Source organism: Macrotis lagotis, chromosome 4 (genome assembly GCF_037893015.1).
Source record: "Macrotis lagotis isolate mMagLag1 chromosome 4, bilby.v1.9.chrom.fasta, whole genome shotgun sequence".
Classification (NCBI taxonomy): domain Eukaryota; kingdom Metazoa; phylum Chordata; class Mammalia; order Peramelemorphia; family Peramelidae; genus Macrotis; species Macrotis lagotis.
The window spans coordinates 215,617,684-215,632,755 of NC_133661.1; the positions used below are offsets into that span (position 1 = coordinate 215,617,684).

General features: G+C 36.0%; 1 pseudogene; it reads left to right on the plus strand.

The window, feature by feature from the left end:
- Nucleotides 1-1,677: 1,677 nt before the first annotated feature.
- On the plus strand, nt 1,678-2,051 carry LOC141520301 (ADP-ribosylation factor-like protein 9 pseudogene; annotated as a pseudogene).
- Nucleotides 2,052-15,072: the final 13,021 nt, after the last annotated feature.

Here is a 15,072-nt window from a genome sequence, read left to right on the forward strand (position 1 = left end):
AAATTTTTATAAGGATTTCTTTTTAATTTCAATGAATAGTGGATAATTTAAGTCTCAAAGAACTGTGATTCAGTCATAAATTCTTCCAGCAAGTATATGATATGCAATTCAATTCTGTTTAACAGGTATTTATATTTATTATATGAATTCAAGACTTGAGAACAAGCATGCAGAGATTATATATTATATAACAAAGATAAAATGCTGCAGGTACTTGGATGGGGTCACAGTAAAATATACTAATTATAAATATACCTATTTATTGCCAGATTTGTAAAAGAATTATAAAGGAGATCAAAAAAGACAGTATAAATAGATTTAATTCTTTATTTGAATCCTGTGTCTGATATGGTATAAAAACAAAATAAATAAATGAATAAATGAAGCAAGCAAGAAAACAACTTTCCAAAAATGGAAAGGGTCACTTAGGGAAATTATTTGGTCAACCAAGGGTTTTCAGACAATGTCTGAATGTTTACTGTGTCAGATATGTTTCAGAGCAATTGTTGAGCTAGGAAGTTTGGATTAAGGGCAGAGGCAATTCTCTGACACTATTCAGTATGCAAAATGTTTTCTTTTGTCTTCTGCTTGTTCTTGTGTAGAGGGAGCTAGCCCACCTAATTTGATTCTGGTGTCTTGCCTAGGTACAAATATTTTCTGATTGAATTAGTCTTTCAGAACTGATTATGAGCAGGGTCCATACACCTCCATAAATCAATTGCGAACCACACCTTTGTGTTAAAGACAGAACCTATCTCAGAAGGGTGTGGGGAAAGAAGATTTCGAGTGCTCCAGAAGCTGGAACAAAAAGTGAACAAAGGAAGGACTGAGATGTAGCCGAAATCAAAGCTATCAAAGAGAGTCATTGACTCTAAAAGTAGACAATATTTTTTAATCTAGATAAAAGTAGGATCTACAGAAGCTGGGGATTTCCGAGGCCCTTTCATGGACCATGCAATCAAACTACAATACTAAGATATTTCAACTTCTAATATTTTTATATATAAATGGATAGAACTATGCAAGCAGAAGGCCTGTGGGATCATCAATAACATTTAAAAATTCAAACTTTTCTCAAGATCAAAAAGTTTGAGCACCTCTGCTTTATAGGCATCCTGAAGTAACAGAAAAAAAAAAACCCAAGGTGAAGGAAGTCGCAAGAAAAGAGAGGAGGGAGGTGCCGCCCGGCGGCCCGGCCCGGCCCGGCCCGGCCTCGGGGGAGCCTGTCGGCCCCTGGGGCTCCTCCTGCGGCTGTGCGGAGCCACGGCGCGGGGACCCGTGGCCGGCCACCCCTGAAGGCTTTGGGCCTGGCCGCCGTGGCCGCGGTGACAGGGGGCGGTGTATGCCGTGTGGGCCTACGTATGGGCTCGGCGGCCCGCGCTCGGGGAGGGCTTGCCCCGGACACGTCCACGGGAGCCCGGGGCCGCCTTCCCCGTTAGTGGGCAGGAGAGAGGAGTGCGCGGTGCTGGCGGGAGACGAGGACTAGGGCGGCGCCGCGGCCTGACCGGCCCCGGAGCAGGCCCAGGACAAAGTGCAAAATAAGCAAGTCCTAGTGCCGGGCTTGGATGGAGCAGGAAAGCCCAGTGTCCTCCACACCTTAGCCACAAATAAAGTCCAACATAGCATTGCTCCCACCCAGGGATCAATGTAGTGTGCATCAACAATGGAGGCACGCAGATGGAGTTCCAGGAGATTGGTGGCAGTGAGCCTTTCCGTTCTTACTGGAAGATGTATCTTTCCAGGGTGTTGGTGTTGCTTTTTGTGGTAGACTCGGCAGATCACGGACGATTACCTGATGCCAAAGAGCATCTACATCAATTGATCCAAAAAGATCCAGCTCTTCCTCTAGTTGTTTTTGCAAATAAACAAGATCTTGAAAATGCATATTGTGTCACAGATATTCATGAGGCTTTGGGATTATCTGAGATTGGAGATGATAGAAAGTTGTTCCTCTTTGGAACCCACATAACCCCAAGAATGGCTCATACATCCCCTCCAGTATGCAGGACAGAAGAGGACTGATTGCCCAGCTGGTTTCGGAAGCTCAGTGATCACCTTCCAGTGTCTGTTGGCTCTTATAACCAGAGAATCTTGTATTGAAAGCTGGAAGCCAAAAAGGTTTTTTTTTAAATAGAAGAAAAATCTTATCCTATTTTCTACGCAGCACATGAAACTTAGATGACTAAGATGTTAATTTATTTAAAGCATCTAATTAGACACTATCATCTTTAATATATACTTATAGTTTTGAAACTTTTTAGAAGCTTTTAGGTTTTTGTACGTTAAAAACTGGATATTCTGCCTGATTGGAAAACACTTCAAGAGGTTATTATTTTGTGACCATGGATAACTAACTCCCTTCATCAAAATAGATTGAATTCACTAACTTAGAAGATAGTCTTTAATTGTTGCCATGGCCAAAAAATGTTGGGTCCTGTGCCCAACCTAGTGATGAATTCATTTTATTGGGACATAGAATTTGCTATTGGATCTGTACTTGAAACTTTTCTAGCTGGTTTGACTGACTTGTTGGCAGAACCTTTAAGAAACCAAGATCAAAAAAAGAAAAAGAAACCAAGATCACCTCCATTCTAGGATGGAGTACCATACTATAGTAAACAATCACCTCCATTCCATGATGGAGCATCATAGTATGACTTTAATGAATAGTTTAGGTGTAATATATCATAATTTTGAAAACTCAAAATAATTTACTAAAAGAATATAGAGCCAAGCAAACTGAACTAGAAAAATAAACGGAAATTTTTAAAAATAAAAAAAAGAGAGGAAATGATAAAACATTTATTAAGTGATTACTTTGGGATTGTATTAAGAGCTTTGATAGATATTATCTCATTTGATCTTTAAAACAACTTAAGCACTATCACTTTTTTCCCAGGTTACAGATGAAGAAACTGAGACAAACAGCACTTATGTTTTACCCAGGGTCACACTACTAGTGTCACAGTGCCTGAGACCACATTTGAACTCTGTAATTTTCTCTACTCTAAATCCTGCTTTCTGACCCTCTTAACTGCCTAGTTTAGACCTTTCTCTAACTTGTCCTCCTGATGTCATATATATATATATATATAAAATTTACCATTACCTAAACTGAATTTTGCCCCAAATAAAGAGGGAGTTCATTAGAAAGAGATAAGAATGTAATGATAGACAGGTCTAACTTCTGCCTAAGTGTTAGGAATTTTCCTTAGTTGTTCTCTGAAAAATCATGATTGATCTTAGAACTTTTTATCCAAAATAAAATTCTTAACGTCAAAAAGGAAGAAATAGTCATTTTTTTTATCACAAAGTTTAAAATGAGCTAATTATATATAACTGTCATACACTTACTTAAAGACATATTTGTATCTGTGGGTTTAGAGATAACTATATAGATAAATGATAGATAGATAGGTAAATAGAGAGACAGACAGATAGACAGATAGATAGAATGAATGACTGATTTATGGGTAGGTGACATAGTAGATAAAGTCCTGGACTTATAGTCAGGAATATTTATCTTCCTGAGTTCAAATCTGACCTCTCATGCTTACAAGTTGTGTGATCCTAGGCAAGTCACTTAACTTTTTTTGCCTCAATTCCCTCATATATAAAATGAGCTGGAGAAGGAAATGGAAAACCATTATATTTACCAAGAATACTCCAAATGGGGTCATGAAAAGTCAGACAGAACTGAACAATAAAGTATAGGTTTATATTTGTGACCAAAATTATTTTTTTATTTTAAACATTTAACCTAATAGTTAAGAAAACTATGCTATTTAAAAATTAATATTTGTTAATTTCTCAATGTATTACCATTGAAAAGTAGATATAATGAATCTAATATCTTTAGTGTTTTAGTTCTATGGGGTGCTCAGGGAGGACTAGAACCTCTGGTCCTGGTATGAGGATTGCCTATCCACCTTTGGTGTACACTTGGCATTCAACTCTCACCTATGACTCCAAGAAGGTGTAGTATGCACAGAGGCCACATCTTTGGAAAACTATCTTGGCAGAAAGGTTGAACCAGGTTGAGCATGAGTATAAGACAAAAACCCCTAGGTAAGCACTCAGCACTTGGTCAGACATCAAAGACTCAAGGTCATCCACTGCATACTGGGCCAACATCAGTTATCTTGAATTTTGTTTTGCATTGGGTTTCAATGAGACAGTGAAGCTGATACCTTTGCACAACTCAATCACACTTAAATCCAAATAAAGAGTCAAGACATCATTATATGATGTCATTGGCCTTTTTCAAAAATGAAAGATTACCAAGCAGGAAGGGAAGAACTTTCTGGGATCACAATGGATCAGTTACTTAAGGTTCAAAGACAATAACTGTTTAATGCTACTTTCTTCTATGAAGAACTTTGTACACTGAAGTTTGGAAAAATTAATATACATGAATATTTTTAAATCTCATGTTATAACATCTTGCTAATTTTGAAGATCAAAAAATGTCCTGTCAATACAGTATTCCCTTTGGGTTAATATGAAATACCTATAACACAGGGGGATACCCTTGTCCCCCAACCAATGTTGCCAATAATGCTGAAAACCAAAGTGACAAAGAGTTCTTGTGTCTAGGGAAGAAATGAGTAGGAGGGGGCTGGGCTTAAGAATAAGATTCCATATTCCATATTCTCACTTCTCACTCATATTGCTCACTTATTGATTCTTCTTTCATTTCAATAAGAAACTGAGAGAAAATAAAATTTAGTCTTAGACAAATGTATACATAGATGTATATTCATGCACACACATGCATGTTTATATATTTAACAGCCAATGACTATATAGTAACCTTTCTAATTCTCTCCATATGTATACACACATATAACTATATGTATATCTCTATCCCTATTTCTTATCTATTACTATCTCATCTATATGTATATCACTTCTATCTCATCTATGCGGAGATCATCTGTTTTTGTCTTTGTCTCTGTCTTTCTTTGTGTCCATCTAAGGAGTCTCTTGTACTTCTTCCATTATGATACAGGTATCTTTCTTACACTGACTTGGATATTTGCTTCATATAGACAACAAAATAATTGTGCATGTGTGAAATAATGACAGGTGAATGAGGTGTTTCCATTCTGAGTTCATTTTTTTGGAGTTGATATTTAAGAGATCATTTTCAAATAGTGATTAATTTAGTTGTCTAGGACTTTCAGGTCATATTTACACTAAATTTGAATTTTTTTATGTCTAAGCTTCTTTTTAAATTTTTATTTATTTTTATATTTATTTATATTTTCATCCATATGCACACGTATATTTTTAAGATACAAAATTTCCTTCTACTCTCCCCATGCCACCTCCCCTCAGTGGCTAACAGTCAGGTTAGCATTATACATATTTTTGATAAACATGTTTACAGTTTAGTCATTTTTGGTATGAGGAATGAGGATTAAGGGAAAGAGATATAAGAAATAAATTTTATAAAGTGTTCATCAGATTCTGAAGGTTTTTGTTTTGTTTTTGTTTGTTTTTCTTCTTCTGGATGGTGTTAACATTGTCCATGGTAAATCTAATACAATTATGTCTAACAGCTCTCTGAACTGCTGAGAGAAGCTGCTTCCATCAAGTTGTTCATCTCACAACTTTGTTATTAATGTATACATTGTTCTCTTGGTTTGTTGCTGTTAATGTGTATATTGTTCTCTTGGATTAGATTTGATTTTGAAATTGACCTGGAATATAATAAGAATATTGGGATCATATAGCCTGTTAGCACTGTTAAATGATTTACCTTCTACTCACATGAAGGCAAAGTTGACTATCTTGGATTGTTAGTCTGGCTACCTAAAGGGGAGGTATTACAGTATAGTAGAAAGAGTTTGATGTCATAGATAGACTGGAGTTTAGGTTTCAGTTCTGACATCTATCAGTTGTGGGAACTTGGATCTCTTTCCTTATCCTTATTTAACCTGAAGAGGGTTAGAGAAAAGAATCTTTCAGACTGTCCAATTTATATGGCTATATTTTGTTTAAGGTGTCTATTAGTCATCCAATTCTATGAAGGGAAAAATACCCAACTGCAAATTTTTATATTAACTGCCTGTTTAGGAACTACCTGGTGTTTGGTGACGCTTATCAACACTTAATCTATCTTTTTGAATTGGTTACATTATTAATCTGCTCTATGCTTAATCAAATGAGAAGAAATACTTGGAACCTAGATGAGTCATTTACAAAAATTGTCATTAATGTTATTTTTTCATCTTGAGTGAAGAGTAACACAATGAGATAAATAAATTAAACATTTTCATAAATAAGAAAATAAAGTAAAAAGTTAGTCTTTATTATCAATTAATCACTGACCATTTATTAGTTACCTACTATTTATGAGGCATTAGGCTAAGTTCTGGGGAAGCAGAAAAGGCAAAATAAAATAATTTTTGATATCATAAAGTTCACAGTTTAATGGAAGCAATTACAAGCAAACAATTTATTAGAAACACAATATGCTTACTGTTGCAGGAAAAGTATTAAGATTAAGAATTAGGAAAAAAATTGAAAAGATCAAATTTAACTAGGACTTGAAGGAAGCCAGGAAAACTATTGATGCAGAGGAAACTGAGCACGGGAGTGATGAGATCAGTTGGAGACAAACTTTGTAAATCTTTTGTTTGCATTATAAAGGACATTTCCTTCCTTTATCATTTAATTTAGGCCACATCTGAGGGACTGACCTTCAACCTAATTTGGGTTACATTGGGCAGCCAGGGAACCCTGGTCCTAGAAGACCACCCAAGAGACCCCTCCCCAAGAGGCAAAATCTCCAGTGAGGGAGTTGGGTCATTCTCAGCTCACCACCCCCTCCCATGGACTCTAGGAGAAAATTTAAGGAGGAGGAAGGGGCTCCACCCCTTTTTACCTTCTAGTCTCCTTTTGAGCCCTGGACAGCTGATCTGGCCAATTCAGTCAGGAATCCATGTGGTCTTCTCTTAACTCTTTCTAACTTTTCTATCCTTTCCCTAATATGCTGTAACTTCCTTTCATAAATCTCTATTTTCTTTCCCAAATTTGCATTCCTGCATCTGAGTCACGATTCTTTGCGGGACAGAACTGAAACTAAGGAACAAATTAGCTATGCCACTAGGATGCTGATATAAGAATTGAGAGCACTTCAAGTATGAGGGACAGCCCAAGAAAATTTTCCATGTTGTGGTATAGAGTGTCATATATGAGGAAAACCAATATCATTGCTTGAAGAGGAGCAGGGAATTAGGCATAATGACTGGAAAGATAGGAAGGGGCCTGGTAAGTAAGTAGGTAGGTAAGGTTTTTGAAATCCACATAGAAGATTTTATGTTTGATTCTGAGATAAAAGGGAATTGCTAAAGTTTTTTTGAATATGAGAGCAATCTTTCAGCTTAGTAGAGGGTGAAGTGAACTGGGCAAAGTTTTGTGGCATGGAGACCAACTAACTAGCTGTTACAATAGTCCAGAAGTAAGTTGATGAGGGTTATGCAAAGATGGTGGCAGTATCAGGGAAGAAGGGGGTATTCACAAGATTTTTTGAAGGTAAAAAAGTACTTGAAAACTGAATATGGGAAGTAAGAGTCAAAATCCCATGTTGTGAACCTGTATAATTGGGAGGATTATCTTTCACCTTTGATAATTATTCTCTGAGGGGGGGACTGAGAAGGGAGGAAGGGAGAGACTTTGGAACTCAAGGTTTTAAAAGTGATTGTTGAAACTTGTTTCTGCATGTAACCAGGGAAAATAAAATAAAATTTATAAATTAAAATAAGACATCAATAGGTCAGTTAAAAAGAAAGGATTCTGAGGAAAAGATAATGAGTTATTTAAGATATCTACTGGGAATATATATATTCCCAGTAGATATCTTAAATAACTCATTATCTTTTCCTCAGAATCCTTTCTTTTTAACTGACCTATTGATGTCTTATTTTAATTTATATATATATATATATATATATATATATATACCATTTGAGATGTTTAATGATAGTTGAAGATGTGATATTAGGGGAAGAGAGAAGAAATTATAGTTAGAAGAGTAGAGCTGATAAAATGCTTAAAGATGATAATTGAAACTATGGGATCAGATGGGATTGCTAAGTGAATTAGTATAGAAAAAGAAGAAAAACAGGTTTGGAACAGAGACTTGAAGAGCCAGCGTCAATGGAGATCCAACCAAGGAGACAAAGGAGGAGTCCAATGGGAAGAGAATCAGGGAAAAAAATATTATTCTGAAAAGATAGGAAAAAGAGAAAATAAAGGAGAAAAAAGAGATTACTAGTTTCAAAGATTAAAGGAAGGCTAAGAAGAATGAAAATTGTGAAAAAACCCACTAGGTTTGCGAATTAAGAGATCATTTGTAATTCTGGGGAAAAATGGTTTTGGTTGATTGATTAGAATAATAGCCACATTGTGAAGAATTAAGAGAATGAAAGTAAAGGACGTCTAAATGCTTATTGTAGATGGTCATTTCAACCTGCTTTTCAGTCTTAATGAAATGCCATAGGGACCACTCATACCTATATTGCATTTAATACTCTGTTATGTTCCCAGTACAAAATAAATATGTTAATAACTATGACAAATTGTATCAGGTCTTATTTTGTATTATCAATACCCTAAGCCAAAACTAATATGACAGAGAAAAGATTAGGATAATAGAGAACAAATTTGACTACAACCTATTTATAAATGGATGCAATGATTACACATCAGCACATTCAGGGGACTCAGGGGAAGTGACCAATTTGTTTTAGTAAGCATTTCAAAAAAGGGAATGGTATATTATCAGTGAAGCTCAATGTGTCATGGTAAAAGAAAAAAATTACCATAAGGCTTTTATTCAATCCTATTTTCATATAAAAGATATGAGACTCATTAAAAATTAATTCATTAATAATTTTAAAATGGAATACCTGACGGTTCTGACAACCACATGTGGTAGCTTAGTGCTGTATTCCTTTGCCAGTTAAAATATTAATAGAACATTGACTAAATATCTCTTGCAAGGCCTATAAGGCCCAGAGGTTATTAAGAAACCCTTGGTTTGCCTTAAGGGGATTCAGTTTAGTTTCTATGCCAGCAGGTAGTTTTCTGTGTATTTTCTTCTGAAGGATGGATAATTTCCAAAGCCAGGACAGAGAAGTCCTAATAAATCATATCTTTATGAAAAATTCATTGCATCTATATAGTCTTCACAAGGCTTCTGCAAAAAAAAAAATGATTAAAATACTTAGTAACAGATCAATGAGATAATTTATTTACATAAAGCAATTTGGAGCCTTCATTGAAAAAGTTTACAGAGATTCTGGCAATTTTGAGACAGGTTAGACAAAAATGAAATCAAATGACAGTACTCAAATTCAACTGCAGCTTTTTGGTTTTGCAACTAAGTAGACTCCTACTCACTCTTCATACATATTGGCAATCTTTACAAAGGACCTATGTTTCTATTTTTAATTACTTAAATATTAGGGTGACCACTGGTTTGTAGAGGAAGTGCAAGAAACAATGACAGCGTGGGGCAGCGAGGTGGCGCAGTGGATAGAGCACCAGCCCTGGAGTCAGGAGTACCTGGGTTCAAATCTGGTCTCAGACACTTAATAATTACCTAGCTGTGTGGCCTTGGGCAAGCCACTTAACCCCATTGCCTAGCAAAAACCTAAAAAAAAAAAAAAAAAGAAAAAAGAAACAATGACAGTAGCAACTGCATGGCACTCTGACTTTCTGTTTAGTAAAGCATCCACAATCACCTGCAGGGATCTCTGTTTCATGTGTCATCAGATATTAGAAAGTTAGTCCCCAAACTTGGTAAATGGTCCAATTCTAAGGAGTCAAAGTGAATCTCTTCCTTGATTACCTCTTTTGTCTCTCTGGTTCCCTCCAAGCCACGCTGGGAATGCAAGAGAACTGAAATCAACTTGGCTATGCTTCATCTTGTCCACAATTTACCCTATAATGTAAGCTATGCCATGATATAGGAGACGGTTCCTAGGAAATCACTCAAAGGGCACATCTTTCATTACCAGGCATGTATCTCTAGGAATAGCTCAGTAAGAGCACAAAGACATTGATTTACAATGACTGAAGGCAAGGTTACAAAGAATAGTCAGCACCATTAGAATATAATTGAACACTTTCCCTCAAGGGTAAGGTATAGAATGTATAAGAATTATCTGCCAACCAATCTTTCTTTAATTATAGTACAGTACTTGTGTAGGATTTACTGAGAATTATAAAACTAATGAAACTCTGAGGCTGAAATGGCGCTTTTCAATAGGTTATTGTGTTGGCGTAATTGGTGGAAAAAGATCAGGGCTATTGAGAGAAACTCATAACTTACTTAGAAAAATGGAAACAGTATCCATTTGAATTAATGATTCTAGGGTTCTTTTGTTTTTCTTTTTTCCTTTTCTTTTCTGGGACTAACAATTGACTTTGAGAAGGGTCTTGATCATCTGTAATCACTTGGGTTTAATATACCTTAAACTTTATTTTGATATCTAGAGAATTGACACCAACAACACAGCATTCTGAGCTGCCTTTCTTTCATCACATGTTATTGTGTCTGTGTGTCTGTGTCTGTGTGCGTTTCTTATATTTTCTTTCAATAACTGTTAATCAGAGGGTCTTTATCTGGGATCTTTTCTTAAAACTACATTATTAGTTTCCTTTTTAATCCCATGAATTTTATTTTATGCATTTAAAAATATGATACTGAGAAAGGGTTCATAAACTTCACCAGCATGTCAAAAGAGTTCCTGACAAAAATAAAGGTTAAGGGCTCCTGCTGTAGATGGACTTAAGAAAGTACTCCTTAAGTTCATGGATAATACCAGCTTAAAAGGTTAGTTAGATCCTCAGGGAATTGAGGCAAAAACATTAAAAAGGAGAAGAAAATCAACAAACTTGACAAGTTATGCAGGAAGTTAGGAGATTTTCAATTGGAAACAGATTTTGTAATCTTTATACTGTTAAATTTTGGCTAGTTATAAAATATGTTATCTGTTCCTCTGATGTAAATTGACTACTATTGTTCCATTATTAATTGCAAATTCCTATAGCCTCCTCATTCTTGCCCCCCAGCTTCCAACTTTTTGCCCAGTTTGAGTCAGAGGGGGAGGAATTTTCTCTTTGCCCACAGGCTCCAGACCCTTCTGTACCCAGAGAGTGGGCAAGCTTGGCCTTGACTCCCTTCATGGTGCACTGTTTCAGCCCAGTCAGTTCCTCTGCGTGTGTGTGTGTGTGTGTGTGTGTGTGTGTGTGTGTGTGTGTGTGTGTTTCTGTCTCTCTGTCTCTGTCTCTGTCTCTGTCTCTGTCTCTGTCTCTGTCTCTCTCTCTCTCTCTCTCTCTCTCTATATATATATATATATATATATATATATATATGTATGTATGTATGTATATATTTGTCTCTGTCTGTCTCTCATTTTCTCTCCCCCAAACAAACCTTGCCTAGCTTTTGTTGTTCTCCTGTCCTCTAGTAGCTTACCAACAGCTTATAGGCTTTGTTCACTTCCTGTGAAGGGGAAAAAATGTGTAAAAGGGGTTCCCACTGCCTATACATGATTAATGTCAGTTACTGGTTTTTGGAAGACAGAGAGGCAAAAAGTTGGAGGAGGGGTAAAGGGATGAGTTGAGGCTGCTTTTATCTTGGAGAATTTACATTTAACAATGAAATTACATTGAACAACAGGAGGCAATTTACATCTGATTAGGACCCATGCAACCCAGGGAGCCCTCAGAAAAAAACATCAGACAGACACAAATAACATTTTCTTAATATTAAAAAGCTAAGATATTTCTCCTCCAATATTTTCACTTACAGGTCTATTGATACAGAGAATTATTAGAAAATTATGAATGTACAACAAAGATCAATGTATAACATGGAACCAATGTAAAGACTAACAGAATGGGGGAGGGAAGCAAGAATGGGGGAAAAATTGTAAAGCAAAATAAATAAAATCTTTCTAAAAAAAGAAAGTACAGACACAAAAAAGAAAATTATGAATGTAGAAAAATTATAATCAGAAACAAATTCTGTAATCTTAAAGATTTAACAGCATTAAAAATCCTCTTAAATCTGGCAATCTTGTTAAAGGGAGGAAGGTTCTTTGCTCTTGAGATGTAAATTGATTCTTGTTTCATTGTTTAATGTAAAATTTATATCCTATCTCCTCATTCCCAAACCCCAGCCTTCAACACTCTACCTGGTTTTGGTCATGTAAGGGGGGAAGGGATTCCCTTTTTGCCCTCAGTGCTCAGATAAGGGGCAAAGCTATAAATCTACTCAGCTGGATCCCCTCTGAGGGCTAGTCCACCCTCTGACCCAGTCAACAGTCTCTGACACTCTCTTTATCTCTCTCTCTCCCTCTCCCTCTCTCTCTCTCTTTCTCTCTCTCTCTCTCTCTCTTGCTCTCTCTCTCTCTCTCTCTCTCTCTCTGTCTCAGTATTTGTCTACTTAGCCTTTTGTTATTCACCCTGTCCCAAAGTGCTTGGTGACTTATGGGGGAGGAAAAGTGTTTTTAACCAGTTTGCTTTGCTATATTTCATAATAAAATCCTGAGTAATTTAAATTCCCAGAGAGTATGTGGTTTCTTATCCCAAATTTCTATCCTTATCTGGATAAGGCAACCCTATGATTTGGAATCTTTGAGTGAAATAATTGACTGAGGGGAATAAGAAAACAGGACAGTAATATTTTCTAATTTATTCAAGGTATAGTACAAGTCTTATTTATGATGGGTTTATCTGGGGCTACTAGGAAAGTATTGGAGGAATTTCTCACTTGATTTTAAAGTTGAAAGCAAGAAAAAAATCAATGAATAATGGTAGACTATGAGGGCAGCCAGGTGGTTTCTGGCAACCTTTCAATATTTTGCAAAGAAAGAAAAATTCCCTTACAAAACGTTCCTTCAATTAAATTAGGGTATATATATTCTTTTTTTTTTTTAGGTTTTTGCAAGGCAAACGGGGTTAAGTGGCTTGCCCAAGGCCACACAGCTAGGTAATTTTTAAGTGTCTGAGACCAGATTTGAACCCAGGTACTCCTAACTCCAGGGCTGGTGCTTTATCCACTGTGCCACCTAGCCGCCCCTAGGGTATATATTCTTAAAAAATATGTCCAGCATCTTAATGGGCATCACCATTGAATATATGGGATGGGAGGCAAATATGTCCTTACGAACAGGGCAACTTAGTTCTCTACCATTATAAGACATTGATGCTCTTTCTGTGTTTATATAATTCTCTCTGGGGTTTGACTTTTCATTGCCTGTATTAATCCTGGTGTGAATACATGCTTTCTCTCTTCTATGCTGCCAGAGGTCATATTTCTTGGAGCTGCTACTTTTTTCAAGTGACAAGCTCTATAGATTCATGTCTGTCAAAAATATTGTTTATGATCATCTGTTGACTCCTTCATGCATTCTCCTGAAGGGATGAACTCTTGATCTCTAGAATGAAGTGTATTCTAATGGATGCATATCTCTTTTACTAGTTACTGTATCTAAAGAGGAATGGAGAGGAAAAGTTCCTTCCCTTCCTGCCCTTGTCACAGGCTAAAGGTTCTCAATGTATAAGGCTATTCCAAAACTGGACTCATTCTCAAATTCAAATGTATTTTAGAGGTCACCCAGGGACATATGCAGCCTAGTCTCAGAAAAAACCTGGGCTCTTCTTAAAATTCATCTAAGGAACGTGCTCAAACATCATGGGATTCTCAAGTGTCACAACATTCAGGTAGTTTAATACCTTTTATTTTATACAATTGTTATGTTCTTCTGAGTTGTAAGGTTGATTTAAGACAACAAACATTATGGAAAGCTTTGTATGAGCAAAGGTTTTATTGACTTTGCCACAGGCATGGAAATCAATTGTTTGGTCATGATTCAGAATGGTATTTTTGTCATTTGTAGTCATTTATCAAATGGAGTCATTTAAAAGGTTGCAGATCTTTTGAGCATGTATTGGTGTTTGGGACCTGATGCTTATCAATCAAATTGCCTATTGTTTTTATGATACATATAATATTTATATTTTAGCATCTAAGATGCTATGTCATCAGGGTGACTAGGTGGCATAGTGGATAGAGCACTGACCTTGGAGTCAGGAGGACCTGAGTTCAATTTCAATCTTAATCCAGACATTTAATAGCTATTATTTGTATGACCCTGGGCAAGTCACTTAACCATATTGTCTTGCAAAAACTCCTCCCCTAAAAGAGTGTTATCAGCCTATTTACCTAACACTTCCTGAAGCTGATTTCTAGCTAATAAACTTAATAGGATCACAGGATTATAGGATCACAGACTTAGAGCTGGAAGGGACTTTAGAGATCATCCCTTTATACTTTAGAAATAAGAATTTCTAAGGCTAAGAGAGGTTAAATGAGTTTCTTAAATTCACACAAGTAGTATATGACAAAGGCAGGTTTTAAACCTAGGACTTCTGACTCTGAGTACAATTTCTCTATTCAGTTTCTTTCATAGGGTCATATTAGAACCAAGGGAAGCTTTCACCCAAATTTCAGAGTGTATACTAGAAAATTAGTACTGAAAAATGTCGAAGACCCCTACCAAAAAGCAAAAAACCCCTACCAAAAAACAAAAAACTCCAAAAACAGAGACAACTCAAAACACAAATAAAAAACAAACAAACCTGACTGTAATAATAAACTAAATGTAAGAAACAAATATGCAAGTATTATAAGAAAAGCATCATGATTAATACTAAGACACTTTTAATTCAGTACCTACTTAATAAGTATCCAATATATGTCTGACAGTATTAAGCATTGAATAGTAAGGCTTGAAGAAAGAACTTTAGCATAAATGCAAGATGTAATTATATAGTGATCCTCAATCTGAAAAAAGTGTTATTGCTAAAGAGGTAGATCTGATATTAAGAAGAATAAAAAGAGGAAAGGGGTGAGAACACTGAAGTTTTCATAAAGTGATTTATCTCTTTTGTATGTTGTCTTGGGAAAAGCCTTGGTTAGAAAAACTAGAAAATAATTTGGAAGAACAGAAAAGAATGTGTCCTTACTTTCTCTTTGATTTTTTAGAG